Here is an 18,345-nt window from a genome sequence, read left to right as displayed (position 1 = left end):
ATATTTGTGTGTTCTTATTTTTTTCATAAATTCCAAAAATGTAAGAATTTCAGGAAGTATTTTTTTCAGAAAACGTTTCGAAATGATAATTTTTTCACCATTTTTAAACTTTTCTGAAAACTCAAAAAATGTTTGTAAATTTCATAAAACGTCCGTACTTTTAATAAATTGTTCAGAATTTCGAAAATATTTCCATTAACTAGTTTTTTCTCCAAAATTCCACAAATGTCGAGTTTTCCAGAAAATGTACGGGGTTTATCAAAAATTGTTTTGTCAAAAAGGCTCGCTTTTTCCCTTAAAAATTTGAATTTTCAAAGTTTGTTCGAGTTGTTCAAACAATTGTTGGGTTTTCAAACATTACTCGCTTTTTTGAATTATTTTTTCACAATTTCCAAGAAAAGATAAAAAAAATCCAAAAACTGCCCGGATTCTGCGTTGTACTTTGTTCTAAAAGTGGCACGCTCAATGTTAGTCACTAAAGCTTCTTAACTCGACTGGTTAGCAGCTCTTCGTTGCAACCCATAGGTCCGGAGTTCGAATCCTTGTGATGATGTTCTTTGTCCAGACATTAGATTGCTGCCAAACAACGGCCGCTTTTACCTTGTAGTGCAGCAAGCTCTTCATCTTCAGTTGCAGCTTTCGTGGAGCAGGGAGAATTGCTTGCTTATTAACCAGACACACACTGCTAGCTCCAATTCTTCAACTTCATCCTCTGGTTAATCCTGCAATGTTTTTTGTGTGCAATAGTATAGATGGTAAGTGATTCAGCTAAAACAATGAAATGCAAGATTGGAATAAATCTTAAATATTACCTTGTTGGAATTAGCAAAAGATCCAAGAGGAGCTGGCAATTCATCCTGGATTGTTTCATATCATCAGTTTCTTTGTTAATTCCACCCATAGTCTTTTGAACGCACCAATGTTCCAACAATATGCATGTATCAATCAAAATCTCTAATTTGCAAGGCTGAAAAGCTACACATGATGCATCTGCAAGACCGAACGAAATTGGAGATTAGACTGACAAATCATAAAATTGGTGATGAGCGCCACCGGCTTTGCCTTGCTCGTAATCCTGCTCAATAAACCTTAGAGCAAGAAGGTTGACCATGTTCAGCATTTTTTTTGTAGTGTGGAAAATAGTAATATGTATGCTTGTTAATTAGAGGTCCACAACAACACTTTGTATTCACTTACACACTTTTAAGTTTTTTTTTTTGGGGGGCACACTTTTAAGTTTATTTTCTTCCCATGTGACACTTTTTTTGTATCAAACAATGTTAGAGAGATCATGTTGGAATAAATCTTAAATATTACCTTGTTGGAATTAGCAAAAGATCCAAGAGGAGCTGGCAATTCATCCTGGATTGTTTCATATCATCAGTTTCTTTGTTAATTCCACCCATAGTCTTTTGAACGCACCAATGTTCCAACAATATGCATGTATCAATCAAAATCTCTAATTTGCAAGGCTGAAAAGCTACACATGATGCATCTGCAAGACCGAACGAAATTGGAGATTAGACTGACAAATCATAAAATTGATGATGAGCGCCACCGGCTTTGCCTTGCTCGTAATCCTGCTCAATAAACCTTAGAGCAAGAAGGTTGACCATGTTCAGCATTTTTTTTGTAGTGTGGAAAATAGTAATATGTATGCTTGTTAATTAGAGGTCCACAACAACACTTTGTATTCACTTACACACTTTTAAGTTTTTTTTTTTTTGGGGGGCACACTTTTAAGTTTATTTTCTTCCCATGTGACACTTTTTTTGTATCAAACAATGTTAGAGAGATCATGTTGGAATAAATCTTAAATATTACCTTGTTGGAATTAGCAAAAGATCCAAGAGGAGCTGGCAATTCATCCTGGATTGTTTCATATCATCAGTTTCTTTGTTAATTCCACCCATAGTCTTTTGAACGCACCAATGTTCCAACAATATGCATGTATCAATCAAAATCTCTAATTTGCAAGGCTGAAAAGCTACACATGATGCATCTGCAAGACCGAACGAAATTGGAGATTAGACTGACAAATCATAAAATTGGTGATGAGCGCCACCGGCTTTGCCTTGCTCGTAATCCTGCTCAATAAACCTTAGAGCAAGAAGGTTGACCATGTTCAGCATTTTTTTTGTAGTGTGGAAAATAGTAATATGTATGCTTGTTAATTAGAGGTCCACAACAACACTTTGTATTCACTTACACACTTTTAAGTTTTTTTTTGGGGGGCACACTTTTAAGTTTATTTTCTTCCCATGTGACACTTTTTTTGTATCAAACAATGTTAGAGAGATCATGTTGGAATAAATCTTAAATATTACCTTGTTGGAATTAGCAAAAGATCCAAGAGGAGCTGGCAATTCATCCTGGATTGTTTCATATCATCAGTTTCTTTGTTAATTCCACCCATAGTCTTTTGAACGCACCAATGTTCCAACAATATGCATGTATCAATCAAAATCTCTAATTTGCAAGGCTGAAAAGCTACACATGATGCATCTGCAAGACCGAACGAAATTGGAGATTAGACTGACAAATCATAAAATTGGTGATGAGCGCCACCGGCTTTGCCTTGCTCGTAATCCTGCTCAATAAACCTTAGAGCAAGAAGGTTGACCATGTTCAGCATTTTTTTTGTAGTGTGGAAAATAGTAATATGTATGCTTGTTAATTAGAGGTCCACAACAACACTTTGTATTCACTTACACACTTTTAAGTTTTTTTTTTTGGGGGGCACACTTTTAAGTTTATTTTCTTCCCATGTGACACTTTTTTTGTATCAAACAATGTTAGAGAGATCATGTTGGAATAAATCTTAAATATTACCTTGTTGGAATTAGCAAAAGATCCAAGAGGAGCTGGCAATTCATCCTGGATTGTTTCATATCATCAGTTTCTTTGTTAATTCCACCCATAGTCTTTTGAACGCACCAATGTTCCAACAATATGCATGTATCAATCAAAATCTCTAATTTGCAAGGCTGAAAAGCTACACATGATGCATCTGCAAGACCGAACGAAATTGGAGATTAGACTGACAAATCATAAAATTGGTGATGAGCGCCACCGGCTTTGCCTTGCTCGTAATCCTGCTCAATAAACCTTAGAGCAAGAAGGTTGACCATGTTCAGCATTTTTTTTGTAGTGTGGAAAATAGTAATATGTATGCTTGTTAATTAGAGGTCCACAACAACACTTTGTATTCACTTACACACTTTTAAGTTTTTTTTTTGGGGGGCACACTTTTAAGTTTATTTTCTTCCCATGTGACACTTTTTTTGTATCAAACAATGTTAGAGAGATCATGTTGGAATAAATCTTAAATATTACCTTGTTGGAATTAGCAAAAGATCCAAGAGGAGCTGGCAATTCATCCTGGATTGTTTCATATCATCAGTTTCTTTGTTAATTCCACCCATAGTCTTTTGAACGCACCAATGTTCCAACAATATGCATGTATCAATCAAAATCTCTAATTTGCAAGGCTGAAAAGCTACACATGATGCATCTGCAAGACCGAACGAAATTGGAGATTAGACTGACAAATCATAAAATTGGTGATGAGCGCCACCGGCTTTGCCTTGCTCGTAATCCTGCTCAATAAACCTTAGAGCAAGAAGGTTGACCATGTTCAGCATTTTTTTTGTAGTGTGGAAAATAGTAATATGTATGCTTGTTAATTAGAGGTCCACAACAACACTTTGTATTCACTTACACACTTTTAAGTTTTTTTTTTTGGGGGGCACACTTTTAAGTTTATTTTCTTCCCATGTGACACTTTTTTTGTATCAAACAATGTTAGAGAGATCATGTTGGAATAAATCTTAAATATTACCTTGTTGGAATTAGCAAAAGATCCAAGAGGAGCTGGCAATTCATCCTGGATTGTTTCATATCATCAGTTTCTTTGTTAATTCCACCCATAGTCTTTTGAACGCACCAATGTTCCAACAATATGCATGTATCAATCAAAATCTCTAATTTGCAAGGCTGAAAAGCTACACATGATGCATCTGCAAGACCGAACGAAATTGGAGATTAGACTGACAAATCATAAAATTGGTGATGAGCGCCACCGGCTTTGCCTTGCTCGTAATCCTGCTCAATAAACCTTAGAGCAAGAAGGTTGACCATGTTCAGCATTTTTTTTGTAGTGTGGAAAATAGTAATATGTATGCTTGTTAATTAGAGGTCCACAACAACACTTTGTATTCACTTACACACTTTTAAGTTTTTTTTTTTTGGGGGGCACACTTTTAAGTTTATTTTCTTCCCATGTGACACTTTTTTTGTATCAAACAATGTTAGAGAGATCAGAGATTTTTTTTTTTGAAACAGATCAGAGATAAAAACTGAATTAACAACTTATTCACTTCATCTTCTAAAAAAACTTATTAATTATATACATACTCGCCAAAGAAAGCCTCACATAGTTAGAGAGCAATGTTGATATGTTGTCACAGCCTAGTCCAAAGTATGCACTATAAACACACCAGCAACATGAACTTGAACGGGTCCACACCAGAGAGGGCATTTCCTCCATGATCTGGGACACACATCTGGCTGGAGATGCAGAAAAAACACAGGTAAACACCCCCTCTGATGCATTCACCCCTCCAAGATCTCTTTCCTACCTCATGACATCCGAAAGAAAAACAAGCTCCCTGTGAGGATCATTCTCATATGTTTGAGCTTGAAAAAGAAAAAGAAAAACTAAATGGTTTATCAAGCACACAAATATCTACAGCAGAGAAATGCATGTAGATGAATACAACGAGACAATCAACCAGATGTATAGCAAATCGCACAGGAATATGACACGGGGGGAGGGGGTGCTTGCAGACCAAAGCGCCTCGAGAGATTAGCGAGTGAGGCCTCCAACCAAAATCACCATGCCTCTCTGCCTTCAAGTTCTCGCCGTGGAACGATCCGGTCAAAGGCAGCTACAGGGGGGAGAAGAAGAAAAAAAAATCAAAATAAAAGGAACAGTGTGATTAGGACTCGATAAACAACCCGCGCGCTGGGAGAAAAAAAGAAGTGCAGCCCGGAACATCTGGCTGGAGATCGACCGGACAAGAGAACGAATGAAAGCGAGTTAATAACATCCGACTGAAAATTAGCAATTCCGTAGATTTTTGCGCCATTTTTACACGAGGGTAGCTAATAGCCTAATACTATATCAACCCGGCACTCACTAGTCACTACACTGAACTGAAGCATGGGCGTCATATGAGGATCTTGATCCTCGAATTCGCGCGGCCCGCCGGCGGCGGCGCGGGCTCCGAGTGGCGCGGCGGCGCGGGGGCGGCGGCGACGCGCCAGGGGCGCGGCAGTGCAGCCAGAGCGCGTAGAAGATGGCGGCGGCGACGGCGAGCGCGGCGAAGATCCCCGCGAGGATCTTCCCCGTCTTCTTGCCGTGGCTCGCCGGCGGCGAGGCGAGCAGCGGGCGCGGCGGCGCGGCTGGGCGGGCTGGTGGGGAGGGCGACCTCGGGGGCGGCGGCGGCGTGACGTGGCGGTCGTCGCCCACCTTGTCCGCCCCCGCCAGTGCGAGGGCAAGGAGGGCGACGAACGCGCCGGCGATGAGCTTCGTGGCGGGCGTGGCCATGGCCGGCAGTGCAGCTAGCGCCCGAGGTAGTTCGGTGGTGAAGAAGTGAATTGAGGAAGTGAAGTGGTGCTAGAGAGAGACAATCAACCAGATGTATAGCAAATCGCCCACCTTTGTCTCGGACGGCCGTTCGGTCCACCGTCCAAAGCATTTATTACTGTTTAGCCATCGCTGTTCGGTCCACCGTCCAAAGAACATTTATTACGGTCGTTGTTTAAATCTAACTACCTTCGACATCATCACTCTCATATCCATTTTGTGGTCCACGCAACACACTCACTTCTTTACCTTTCGACTTGTCCATGTGCTCATATTTTGCACATGGGGATCTAAGGTTCTGCTTTCTTTGGTGTTTATTAGGGTAAGACAAGCTTTGGGGAAAAAAATTCATAGGCTAGAGATCAACAGAAATGAAAATCCCTTCACAACCCATGAATGAATGCCATTCTTTTCGGAAGAGAAACAATGCTAGATGGAAAATAACAAGAGCGTTGGTCATGATTTGTTTCAACTGTTGAAAGGCTTCTTCTTATTGATCCTTTTTCCAAACGTTCTTTTTAGTGCCTAGGAAAATTGCCCGTGCATTGCAACGGGGATACATTGCTAACACATTGTCATGGTAACAAAAACTTGAAAAGGAGAAAACATGAAAAATTATGTGTGTTTTTACCTTCTCACCGCGTCCTTAATCTGTAACGTAATTGGCTCAAGCGTGATGAAGCACATTATCGGATCCAGATATACTGAATTACACATGCAAAAAGTAGCACATGATTTATGCATCTATTTCAAACATATTTTAAAGTGTCAATGAAGAATAATCGGGTAAGATAAATGCAATGTCTGACGGGGATAAACTATATATGTTGGACTGAACTCGGGACCTATGCAACTGTCAGATATTTGTAACGTGAGCAAAATTTTGGACATATATAAAGTGGACTATGTAGTTTGTTTTACATAAGTACGCTTTAAAACAGTGCACACAAAGAAGGTACAAACTTGATGATGAGAGGCAAACTAAGCTTCCCTAGTTGAAGTGTGGTTATGGAAGCAACCCACACTTAAAGTGTGTGCCATGATCCAGTAAACTAGAGATGATACACGCGCGTTGCAACAGGAATTGGATGCAATAAGTCTATGATATTTGACGGTATGAAATTTAGAGTTCTAATTAGCAATATGAGAACTGAAACTCAAGCGTATATAATTTAATATGTTTGATTATTATATAGTTGTAAAAAAATTATTTAATATAAGTACCATGCATGATGCATGTTAAGGTGGGTCTTTTCCCCTACATAGTGGCATAGTGAGTTGGTATAGTTAAATGTTGAGATAATTAAATTTAGCGGGGCATGCACGGTGGCATGATGAGTTGGCGTAGTTGCTTTTCCCCACACTGACCTTATGTTTTTGAATTTTTCAGATTGCGCTTCGGATTGAAAGGTGCTTGACGTTTTGCTTCACCGGTCTCTTGCTTCTCCCATTCGCTTGATTGAATGTTATGTTTTTTCATTCAATTTGACAACCAGAATTGTGCATTATTTACCTATTATAGAATTCTTAGTATGTGTTCCTTTCGATAAAGGAAAAACTGGCAACCCTTTATTAGGAGAAATGATTAAGCATTAGGTTTTCTACACTAGATGTATTCCATCGATTGGGGTTTTTATCTATGAATCTATCAGTACTTTACCACATTGTGACAAGAGACTATGCATCCCTCAAATATTAGTGGTAGGTGTTTATGCAACTATGTTCTTTGCTTCCATTATTTTTATGTACATGATATCATGCTTAAACTTACATTCCTTTCTTTAGTTTGTCGATCCAAATATTTTTTCTTCAAATTATGTCGTTTGCTCCCTCATAGAACTCTTGGTGCTTGCATTGGCTTCATTGATTTCACAGGTCTCCTTCTGCTCACATTGGTAAGCAATCTGTCCTCTCTTAGTTATTTACCCTTAATCGGCATATGCACTTTGTATTTGTCATGTGTGGCACCTAGCATAGGAATTTCCTCCTCTGGAGCTTATCCAGTCCAGAGAACCGAACTTGACAATCAGAGTGAAAGAGAAACAAATAAACATTACAAATAAATAAATGAATAAATGTAGATAAGATATATGGAATGCAGAGAGAAAATCAAATATATGGTAGAGAAGATATATTGAATTCAGCCGTGGTCGCTTCTTATTAACAAAAAACATATAGGTCATGAGCCAAACACTAATAGTGGCATGTGATGTTTATTTGTTTGCACGTACTCTTAGCCAAAAGAAGCATAGAATTTTAAAACAACCACTAACAATGAGAGGTACGAATAGATGACAATGTTTCCTATTCACCAAGGAGTTTCTCACTAGTGAAACATTTACATATTACGGTGGAAAAGACATAGATCTTCCAGCTGGAGAACTTCATCTTCAGGTTGTCAAACAACATAAGCAAGTGTAGGTATGTCTCTCATATCACATACGAAATCTAAGATCCACCATTCTCACCTTTTATCATCAAACTACATTGCAGCCAATGAAGAAGGTCAAGAGGACAATAATAATAAAAAGACATTGGCACTATGCATTTTTGTATGCAATAAAATTATAGAAGTGTGTTTCTCTTGGCTAGCCTGATTACATAAGTATAACCCTTCAGTTACGGAAGACCAAAGAGGCCTCTTCAGTTTCCAGAGAGCCAAATCACACGGGTTTTTTTGTTTGTAAAAGAATGATGACACAGTGAGCCGCATGATCAAAATAATTAAATGTAACTGATGTGGCAAGGCTGCTGAGGTAGATAGGTCGCATATCAAGAGAAATAGGATAGTGGGGATGAGCTATTTAGGTATTATAGATTATAGTATAAGATATGGACACTAATATGTACATATTTTTGTCCACCTACAATGCAGTATTGCAACTCACATAACTTGCAGAATTGAAAAACAAGAATTCAATAAACACACCCTCTATAAAAAATAATGATTGTTTAGAACTTAAATCTAGGGACCAAAGTACTACCGTGCATGGCATGCTAAGCACGCACACAACAACACACATAGCACATACATCGGCATCATGTAGCAGACCATGTGTGCCTCAGCTGTCCTCCCAACGGCGGTGACTACGCTACTCAAAGGCAGTACATATGTGCAACCCAAGCGTGTCCAAGGACCCCCTACACCAACTTCAGCCTCTAAATTAGATCAACCTATTTATTCCTTGATTATCAATTATTGTGTGTGAAAGAACACATGGTGCCCCATGTTTGGTTTTGGCAATTGATGATGATCTCTATGGACTAATGGTTGCCTTTGAGTTATATTTCAAGGGTTTGTCCATAGGCGTTGCTAGAAGATCATTTGTCTGTCTCAAGGTTATTAGAAGAAGAATATGTGTTGACCAAGGTGCTATTCAAGGTTTTATCCAAAGATTGGTCACGTGAGAGATGAGCCTATTGCAAGCATGTCTTGAAGAAGAAGATTGTGCGAACATTCATGTTTATCTTCAAGACATCATCTTAATGAAGAGAGTTGGAAAGATTCAAGGTTGATCAATATGAAGTACAAAGAGTGATTCAAGTTGATCAACACACAAAGCGTAGAAGATGTACCAAGCGAGATCAAGTGATCTCATGGTACGGTAAGCATTGTCCATTATGCTTTGTGTACTAACCCATGGTCTATATGAGAGTGTTTGTGGGGTTAGGTATGTTTTCGTGGTCATGCAGCAAAAGGAAGATATCACATATCCCATGGAGGATGATATCAAGTGGTGATTGTCATCAAGGTTGCAGTGTGCAAGTTCAAGTGAAGCATCATGAAGGATCACATGCTTGAAGTTGGCCGTCCATTATGGTGATAATGGACATTTGAAGATGTGCCGAAGAGAGGCTCACCCATAGTGGAGTATGGGGGAGCAATCTACTAGTCTTCATCGACCAGGCGCAATCAAGAAAGATGGTCCATCTTGAGGAGGACAAGATCGTCATCATCTAGCTCAAGTGGACTATGCGCAAGGAAGAGGTTTGACCTTGATAGTGTTTTCTATTTTGCCGGTCCCATGGTGGTAGTTGGGAGACCGGGTTATATGATCTTTTGTCGTAGTATCAAGGGGGGCTCTCGAGTGAGTAGCTTGATCGTATCGTTCGGTGAGAGGTCAAACCATTGTATTCTTGTCATCATCATCTTTCTTGGTTCTTGTTTGGCTTTTCACTTTGTGATTTTAGGAGCTTTTGGTCTTCATCGTGATAAGCTCAAGCTCATCGAAAAAGGATTTCATATGCATCATATTTGTGTTCTCGGTGTTGGAGATTTTGCCGGATATGACTTGGGAAGGTCATCTTCCATATTCTAGTGGCATTTATTCTCCATTGCTTGTTCTTATTTAGCCAATCTCTTTTGGATAGCTCTTGTCGTCCTCTATCCAACAAGCTTGAGTTTGCTCAATTAGGAGCTCGTATGCGAAAGTTATAGCTGTTTAGATCTTACCTATTTTTCTTAGACCGGTTGTCCCATTTCTTACACAGGTTGTACCTGTTGACCGGTACTACCGGTGTTTGGGTCTATTGTACATTTTTACTGCTCCAGACTTGGTCCGATAATTGTACCGACCATGTACCGCTCTACCACCGGACTGGGTTCTGTTATGGAGCGGTTCTTGGGCGTTTGTTGGCCTGTTGTACCGATTAGTTCTAGTTTAACCGGTACTACCGGTTCCCCGAGCGGTTTTACCGCTTAGTTCTTTTCCTATAGGTAGGTGTTTTATTTGCTTTGACAGGTTGTATCGGTACTTACGCCGGTTGTACCGGTCCTACAGTTTTTTTGCACATAACTGGCAAATTCGTGGGGACCTATAAAAGGGGGTCTTCTTCCCCATTGGACCCCATCCCTTGAGCGTGTGTTCTTCCCCCATTATTGACCTCCTTCGAGCTTGCTATCACTCAATCCCTCGAATGATTCTTGCTAGTTCTTGAGGGAAAAGCGAGAGGATATCTAGATCTACGTTTCCACCAATCAGTTTCTCCTCTATGTGAGGGGAACCCCTTGGATCTAGATCTTGGAGTTCTTGGTGTTCTTCTTCTTGTTCTTCCTCTCATATTCCTCCATAGCTTTCGTTGTTTTGGCGGGATTTGAGGGTGAGGTGATACGTCTCCAACTTATCTATAATTTTTGATTGTTCCATGCTATTATATTATCTGTTTTGGATGTTTTATATGCATTAATATGCTATTTTATATGATTTTTGGGACTAACTATTAACCTAGAGCCCCAGTGTCAGTTCCTGTTTTTCCTTATTTTAGAGTTTCGCAGAAAAGGAATACCAAACGGAGTCCAAACGGAATGAAACTTTCGCGATGATTTTTCTTGGACCAGAAGACATCCAGGGGGCTTGGAGTGCACGTTAGGAAAGCCACGAGGCGGCCACAAGGCTGGGAGGCGCGCCCAGGGGGGTAGGCGCGCCCCCACCCTTGTGGGCCCCTTGTGACTCCACCGACCTATTTCTTCCGCCTATATATTCTCAAATATCCCAAAACCTTCCAGGGGAGCCACGAAACCACTTTTCCACTGCCACAACCTTCTGTACCCATGAGATCCCATCTAGGGGCCTTTTCCGGCGTCCTGCCGGAGGGGGATTCAATCACGGAGGGCCTCTACATCAACACCATTGCCTCTCCGATGAAGCGGGAGTAGTTTACCACAGACCTACGGGTCCATAGCTAGTAGCTAGCTGGCTTCTTCTCTCTCTTTGATTCTCAATACCATGTTCTCCTCGATGTTCTTGGAGATCTATTCGATGTAATATTATTTTGCGATGTGTTTGCCTAGATCCGATGAATTGTGGATTTATGATCAGCTTATCTATGAATATTATTTGAATCTCCACTGAATTCTTATATGCATGATTTGATATCTTTGCAAGTCTCTTCGAATTATCGATTTGGTTTGGCCAACTAGATTGTTTTTTCTTGCAATGGGAGAAGTGCTTAGCTTTGGGTTCAATCTTGCGGTGCTCGATCCTAGTGACAGAACGGGAACCGACACGTATTTATTGTTGCCATCGAGGATAACAAGAAGGGGGTTTCATCATATTGCTTGAGTTTATCCCGCTACATCATGTCATCTTACTTAATGCGTTACTCTGTTCTTATGAACTTAATACTCTAGATGCAGGCAGGAGTCGGTTGATCTGTGGAGTAATAGTAGTAGATGCATGCAGGAGTCGGTCTACTTGATACAGACATGATGCCTATATTAATGATCATTGCCTTAGATATCGTCATAAGTTTGCGCTTTTCTATTAATTGCTCGGCAGTAATTTGTTCACCCACCGTAATGCGTTACTCTGTTCTTATGAACTTAATACTTGAGAGAAGCCTCTAGTGAAACCTATGCCCCCCGGGTCTAATTTCCATCATATAACTTTCCGATCTATAATTTTAGTTTCCTATTTACTTTCTTTGCAATCTTTTAATTTTTGTTCTATAAGCCAAAAATACCAAAAATACTACTTTACCATTTATCCATCTATATCAGATCTCACTTTGCAAATAACTGTGAAGGGATTGACAACCCCTTTATCGCGTTGGGTCTAAGTTGGTGTTTGTTTGTGCAGGTATTCGGTGGCTTGTGCATTGTCTCCTACTGGATTGATACCTTGGTTCTCAAAACTGAGGGAAATACTTACTCTACTTTGCTGCATCACTCTTTCCTCTTCAAGGGAAAAACCAACTCAAGCTCAGGAGGTAGCATGAGGGACTTGGGGCACTCCCTGTGCCCTTGCCATTGCATTTGGTGCGTCGATTTGAGTTCTCCACTGTGATATGTGGAAGTGAAGTTTGAGAGCTTATAACTCTTTGGTGCTTGGTACCCTAGAGCTTGTTCCTCTTGGGTGCTTGGGTGCCCTAGACGATTCGAGGTGCTTCGGAGCTCAGTCATTGTGGTGTAAAGCTCCATGAAAGCGTCGGGGGTCTCCAATTAGGTTGTGGAGATTGCCCCAAGCATTTTGTACGGGTTCCGGTGACTGCCCCAAGGGTTTTCGAAGTGTACGGGTTTGGTGACCGCCCTCAAGGGTTGCCAATTGTACGGGTTCGGTGACCGCCCTGAAGGGTCCCTTAGTGGAATCACAACATCTTGCATTGCCCGATGGTGTGAGAAGATTAAGGTGGCCCTGGTGGCTACTTGGGAAGCACTGTGCCTCCACACCGCTCCAAACGGCGATTAGCATCCGCAAGGGTGTAAACTTCTGGATACATCGTCGTCTCCGCATGCCTCGGTTATCTCTTACCCGAGCCCTTTACTTATGCACTTTATTTTGTGATAGCCATATTGTTTCTTGTTATATATCTTGCTATCACTTAGTTGTTTATCTTGCTTAGCATAAGTTATTGGTGCACATAGGCAAGCCTAGTTGTTTTAGGTTTTGTGCTTGAGAAATTAAATGGTAGTTTTATTCCGCATTTGTTCAAGCATAAACCATAATTATTTTAAAGCGCCTATTCACCCCCTCTAGGCGACATCCATGATCTTTCAATTAGTATCAGAGCCTCATCTCTCTTTGTTAGGCTTAACCGCCTAGAGAGTAAAGATGTCGACTAGGGTATTAGGATTCTCTAACACTCTTAGTTTTGATGGCACAAATTTTGATGTATGGGTTATTTGCATGCTTAATCTCTTTAGGGTCATGGGCCCAAATTTAGAGCTAATTATAGATATGGGTTTTTCTCGTCCAAAGGATCCTCAAAGATTATATTTAGAGGATGAGAAAAACTCTTATCTCAATGCTCAAGCTTCTAATGTGCTTTTTGATGCCTTGAGTAATGTAGTTATATTTCAACTCATGTCGTTCCGGGATGCTCATGAGTTGTGGAAAAAGCTCCAAGATAAATATGGTGGGTCCAAGATTTGTGGGGATGATTGTTCTCCCTCCACCTCTGGCCATGTTATGTTCTCAACTTCTTCTACTTCACCTACATGTGGTTTGCCACAAGGTAATGATATGGTGAGTAGTCTTGGTCATTGCAATGATGATAGTGTGCTTATCGCTGATGATCCCCCATAACAATCTTATTGCAATGCTCCTTCTTTGGACTTTAACACTTCAAGCACCTTACATGTTTCACATACTTGTGTTGATTGTTCGTGCACATCATGTAGAAATTGCTTGACCAAATCTCATGATTATATTCTTGCTATGTCTTGTTGCCATGATAAAAATGTATCTATGTCCTCGAGTTGTTCACTACAGGAATCAAGAACTTTGCCGTCTGCCATGGCGGACGGCAAAGGCATGCCTGACAAACGGCAAAGGCCTTTTCCATCTGCCAGCAGATGGCAACAGGCCCGACTGAATGAGCTATGGCAAAGGCATCTTTGCCGTCTACCGGCGGACGACAAAGATGAAATGGTCTTTGCCATCCGCCAGCAGACGACAAAGGACCTGGACGGCAGACATGTCAGCCAACGAAACTCAAGATCTCCCTTGCATGCGGGGCAGGGGAACCTTCCATGCACACACCAGCCAACGAATAGCGCATACGCCGACAAATCATGTGTCGAGTACATGTACCAGACACACATTATGAAGTTCTGTTTGCTAAAGGTGTGGTATGTCTTGAACCCATTATCCCAGGCTTCTTGCAATTCGTCCTTCAGCGGCTGCATGTACACATTCATATCCTTCCCCAAATAGTTGGGCCCTGGAATTATCAACGTCAGGAAAATGTTCTTTCTTTGCATAATCTGTTCGGGGGGAGATTGAGTGGAAAGACAAATACGGGCCAACAACTGTATTGGGCTGCCGTCAGACCAAACACACTGAACCCATCTGTGTTGATGCCGACTTGAGGATGCCTCGGATCTGCCGCTTTGTCATCATGTAATGCATCAAAGCTCTTCCATGCTTAACCGTCCGATGTGTGCACCATCATCAACTTCCCATCTGCATCTAGTTGGGTTCTTTTGCCCGTTTTGTGCCATGTCATTTGTTAGCCGTCTCTTTCGACCATGAAAAGACGTTGAAGTCTTGGTATGATTGGCATCTACCAAAGAACATTAATGGGGATTTTGGTCTACGTCTTCTCACCCATACCGTTATCTACCACAACATACTTGGATGGCTTGCAAATGGGACAATAGTTCAAGTCAGCATACTGAAGCCTAAATAAGGCAAATCCTTTCTCACATGCATGTATCTTCTCATATGGCATCTTAAGAGCATGGAGGATTTTGTCTGACTGGTACAGGTTTGCAGGTAGTACATGGCCTTTGGGTAGAAAACGTCCAAATACTGTCATCATTGCGTCGTAGCATTCTCTGCCCAAGTTGAATTGAGCCTTCAGAGCCATTATTTGTGAGATGGCATCCAGCTGACAAAGCTCGGTGTGCTCGTGGAGAGGACGTTTTGAAGACTCCAACATTTCATTGAAGGCCTTTCCAGATTCCTCCATCTCATCGTCCGAGTCCCGAGCATCATCAAAGTCTTGCACCATGTCTTGCATCCCGGTACCATGCTCGTCAGTGCAACGACGAAGCACCTCAGCTCTGGCACATTGGGCAGACTCGCCATGAAATGTCCACACCGTATAATCTGGCATAGAACCCCACTTCTGTAGGTGTTTGCCCATTTCATCTTCTGTCCTCTTGTGCCAATTGTTGCACCCGACACAGGGGCACCATGGTGTCCTCTGGCCATTTGCAAATGCGGCTCTCAAAACCCCTTGGTTTTTGTTAACCATTCACTGGTCATGTCTTTCTGACTAGTGTGACCGGTGTACATCCATGCACGATCAGTCATCTTGCCTAGCTACTGTACACATAAGTATATATATATATATATATATATATATATATATATATATATATATATATATATATATATATAGGACAACACTATTCTAATCCTGGGATTAGAATAGTTATTTGGATCACAATCACTCTATATAAGGGCGCACCCAGGAAATCCCGAACTGCGAATAGAAAAAGAAAAAAACATCTCCTCCACCTTCTCCCGCACCGAACCTCCACCTCCCCCACGTCTTTGGATCCACCTGCCTCCCTCTCCCACGCGCCCCTCCCAACCCACCCCCGTCGGCGCCGGCCCCATCCACGCCACCGCGCGCCCCTCCCTCTTCCCAACGACCGGCGAGCCCTCCCCCTAGCCGGGAGAAGGCCGGCTCCCACTCCCCAGATCCCCCCGCCGCCGCGCCTCCTCCCTAGATTCTTCCCCTGGCGCGAGCCCTCCTCGGAACCCCCACACGCCTCACCGGATCCCGCTGCCCCTCCACACCTCGGCCACCTCACCTTCATAGGCCCCGCCCCGTCCTCGGATCGGGCCGTCGCGCCGCCCCCTCCCCCGGATCGGGCTGTCGTGCCGCCCCCTCCCCTGGTTACGGCCGGTGCACCGCCCCTCCCCTGGTTCCGGCTGGTGCGCCACCTCGCCTCTGCTCTGGCACAACCTTCCACCCCGTTCGGCGCGGCCTTCCCTCCCCTCCGACGCGGACTGCCCTCTGCTCCCGCCTACCGCCACATGTGCAAGCCCGACCCACTGCATCTTTCTCCTCCTTCCTCCAGCCATTCAACTACACCAACCGGCGCCGTTCAAGTAAATCACCTAACTAATGCCATTTGATCTCAGCCTCGTCGAGCACCACGACGCACGACTCCTCTGTTGTGATATCTGAAACTGTGTTAGAAGTTCAGTATGCAAAAAATAGCTATTCAACGGAAAGGTGTTCCTGGCATGGCATTTGGTCTGCTCTCCAGTTTCATCATTGTATTTTGGCTGCAAAAATATACGCAGGGATGAATGAGAGAAGTTCCTCTATAACTGAAGTAGTATTCTTCAGAGCTTAGATAACTAACTGTTCGGGCACTAAAACCTGATGGCCTCAAGCTTGTAAAAACGATATTCAGAAGTTCAAGGAAGACCCAAAAATAAATAAAAGAGCATCATGTCCTGGGGTGTGCGTGCTGGGTCTGGTGTTTCGTGTGTGTGCGCGCGCTCACTGTGCGGGAGCTTGTTTCTTGTGCTCCTTTCCGGTCTGCGTTAGGAAGTTCAGGCATATCATTTGTACAGGTTCAGTGTGTATGTATGGGAATGCACATGGAGTATTGTGTTTGCATGAAGGCCACCGAGCAGCAATATGTATATATGTTAGCATTTGGTGTCTATTGGTGATTAGTTTCCACTTTGGCCTCAACATTGCTTATGTGTGTTGTTCTTGACAGAGATAAAAATGATTCTCCATAAATATAAATTACAAATCCTGGTATATGTGTTCTCTGAAAATAGATGTGGATACACACAAAAAAAACAATCGATGAGAAGTTCATAGTTTGTGCCGCAGAGAGTACAAAATGTTCGCTATCGAAAACACACACATCTTGGGTGTGCAAATATAAAGAACCGAACACAAAAAAAAAATCTACTAATGAGTGAATTGTGAAATCCGAAGAAGTACATAATGTTCCATTCTGTAATATAATGTAAACTAAGAACCAAGGAAGTTTGAAGGAGAAGATAGTAAAAGAGAATAAAAGATAAAAAAAATAAGAATATCCATCACTAGAATAAGAGGTCATAGAACAAAAAAAGTTAAAAAAAACAAGGGCGCAAAGAAGATGCTCAATTTTTTCCTCGATTTAGAAAAAGAACCATAGAAGTTCAAAATAAAATAATTGAGGAGTTCAATGTTTCTAGAAAATATCCTCGCTTTTATAAAAAAATTGTTTTTTCTTGTATCTAAAAAAACAAGAAGTTTCACATTTAAAAAAAATAGATTGTCTCTGTTTCTAAAAGAAACCTACAAGTTCAAATTTAAATAACAGAGTGGTTCGATTTTTATTACAAAATTAGGATTTCCCTCTTAGCAAATAATGACCCAAGAAGTTCAAATTGGAAAAATAGAGCAGTACACTTGTTTTAAATGGATTTTCCATGTTTCCAAAAAGATGTAGAGGTTCAAATTTAAATAACGGAGAAGTTCAATATTTATTGCAAATCCAAGAAGGTCAAATAACAAAAATAGAGCAGTTCAAAAAGTTTAGAAAAAATGATTTCCAATTTCTTAAAAAATGTTTAAGCTTATGTGAAAACACATTTTTTCTAAGAATAAGACTAAGAAGTTCTATTTGAAATAACAGAGAAGTTCGAAGTATATAAAAAACTTAGATTTGTTGCAAGAAGTTCACGTGCACCTTTGTGCATGGTACAATATATATATTGCGGGACGTTCGACCTCCAATTAAATGTTTTAAAAATGGCAAAAAATGACGTTCGACCTTCAATTGTGTGTAATTCAACATATACACAAAAATGTGACAAAAGGTCATAGTGAAAACAACGAGAAGTTCAAGTACTGCAAGGAATGCATTTCAAGTGAGAATAAAAGTATAGAAAAATAAAAGCTTAAAAGGTTTGTTGACAGAAGTTCAAGAGCTCTGTCCGAGGAAGTTTAAAAATTCTTGCGAGAGAGGTTCACGTTGTATTTTCATGCTCGATTTTTTCGTATAAAAATTGAATACAATTCTTTAATCAAAATATAAAAAGGTGAAGTTCAAATTGAAATAACACAGAAGTTCGAAGTTTATTAAAACCTATGGTTTACCTGTTCAAAAAATAAAAAACACAACGCCATTTTTTGCACTTTTAAAAACAACTCATAAACAGAAAAAATGGTTGCTAGAAGTTCAAGTGCTCGGTGAGGAAAAGTTCAAAAAATTCTTATGAGAG

At 41.1% G+C, this 18,345-nt stretch overlaps 1 long non-coding RNA gene across 1 annotated transcript; it reads right to left on the bottom strand.

Annotated features, from left to right (window-relative positions):
• Nucleotides 1–348: 348 nt before the first annotated feature.
• LOC147989866 (uncharacterized) lies at nt 349–3,765 on the bottom strand. Its single transcript, XR_015618142.1, has 7 exons — nt 3,337–3,765; nt 2,833–3,010; nt 2,328–2,505; nt 1,825–2,002; nt 1,318–1,495; nt 813–990; nt 349–722 (listed from the first exon to the last, which is right to left on the bottom strand). It is a non-coding gene; the product is annotated as an uncharacterized LOC147989866 (long non-coding RNA).
• Between the last annotated feature and the right edge of the window lie 14,580 nt (nt 3,766–18,345).

This window comes from Triticum urartu, chromosome 1A (genome assembly GCF_056163025.1).
Source record: "Triticum urartu cultivar PI428250 chromosome 1A, HENAU_Tu73, whole genome shotgun sequence".
Taxonomy (NCBI): domain Eukaryota; kingdom Viridiplantae; phylum Streptophyta; class Magnoliopsida; order Poales; family Poaceae; genus Triticum; species Triticum urartu.
This window is presented reverse-complemented; position numbering and strand designations above follow the sequence as displayed.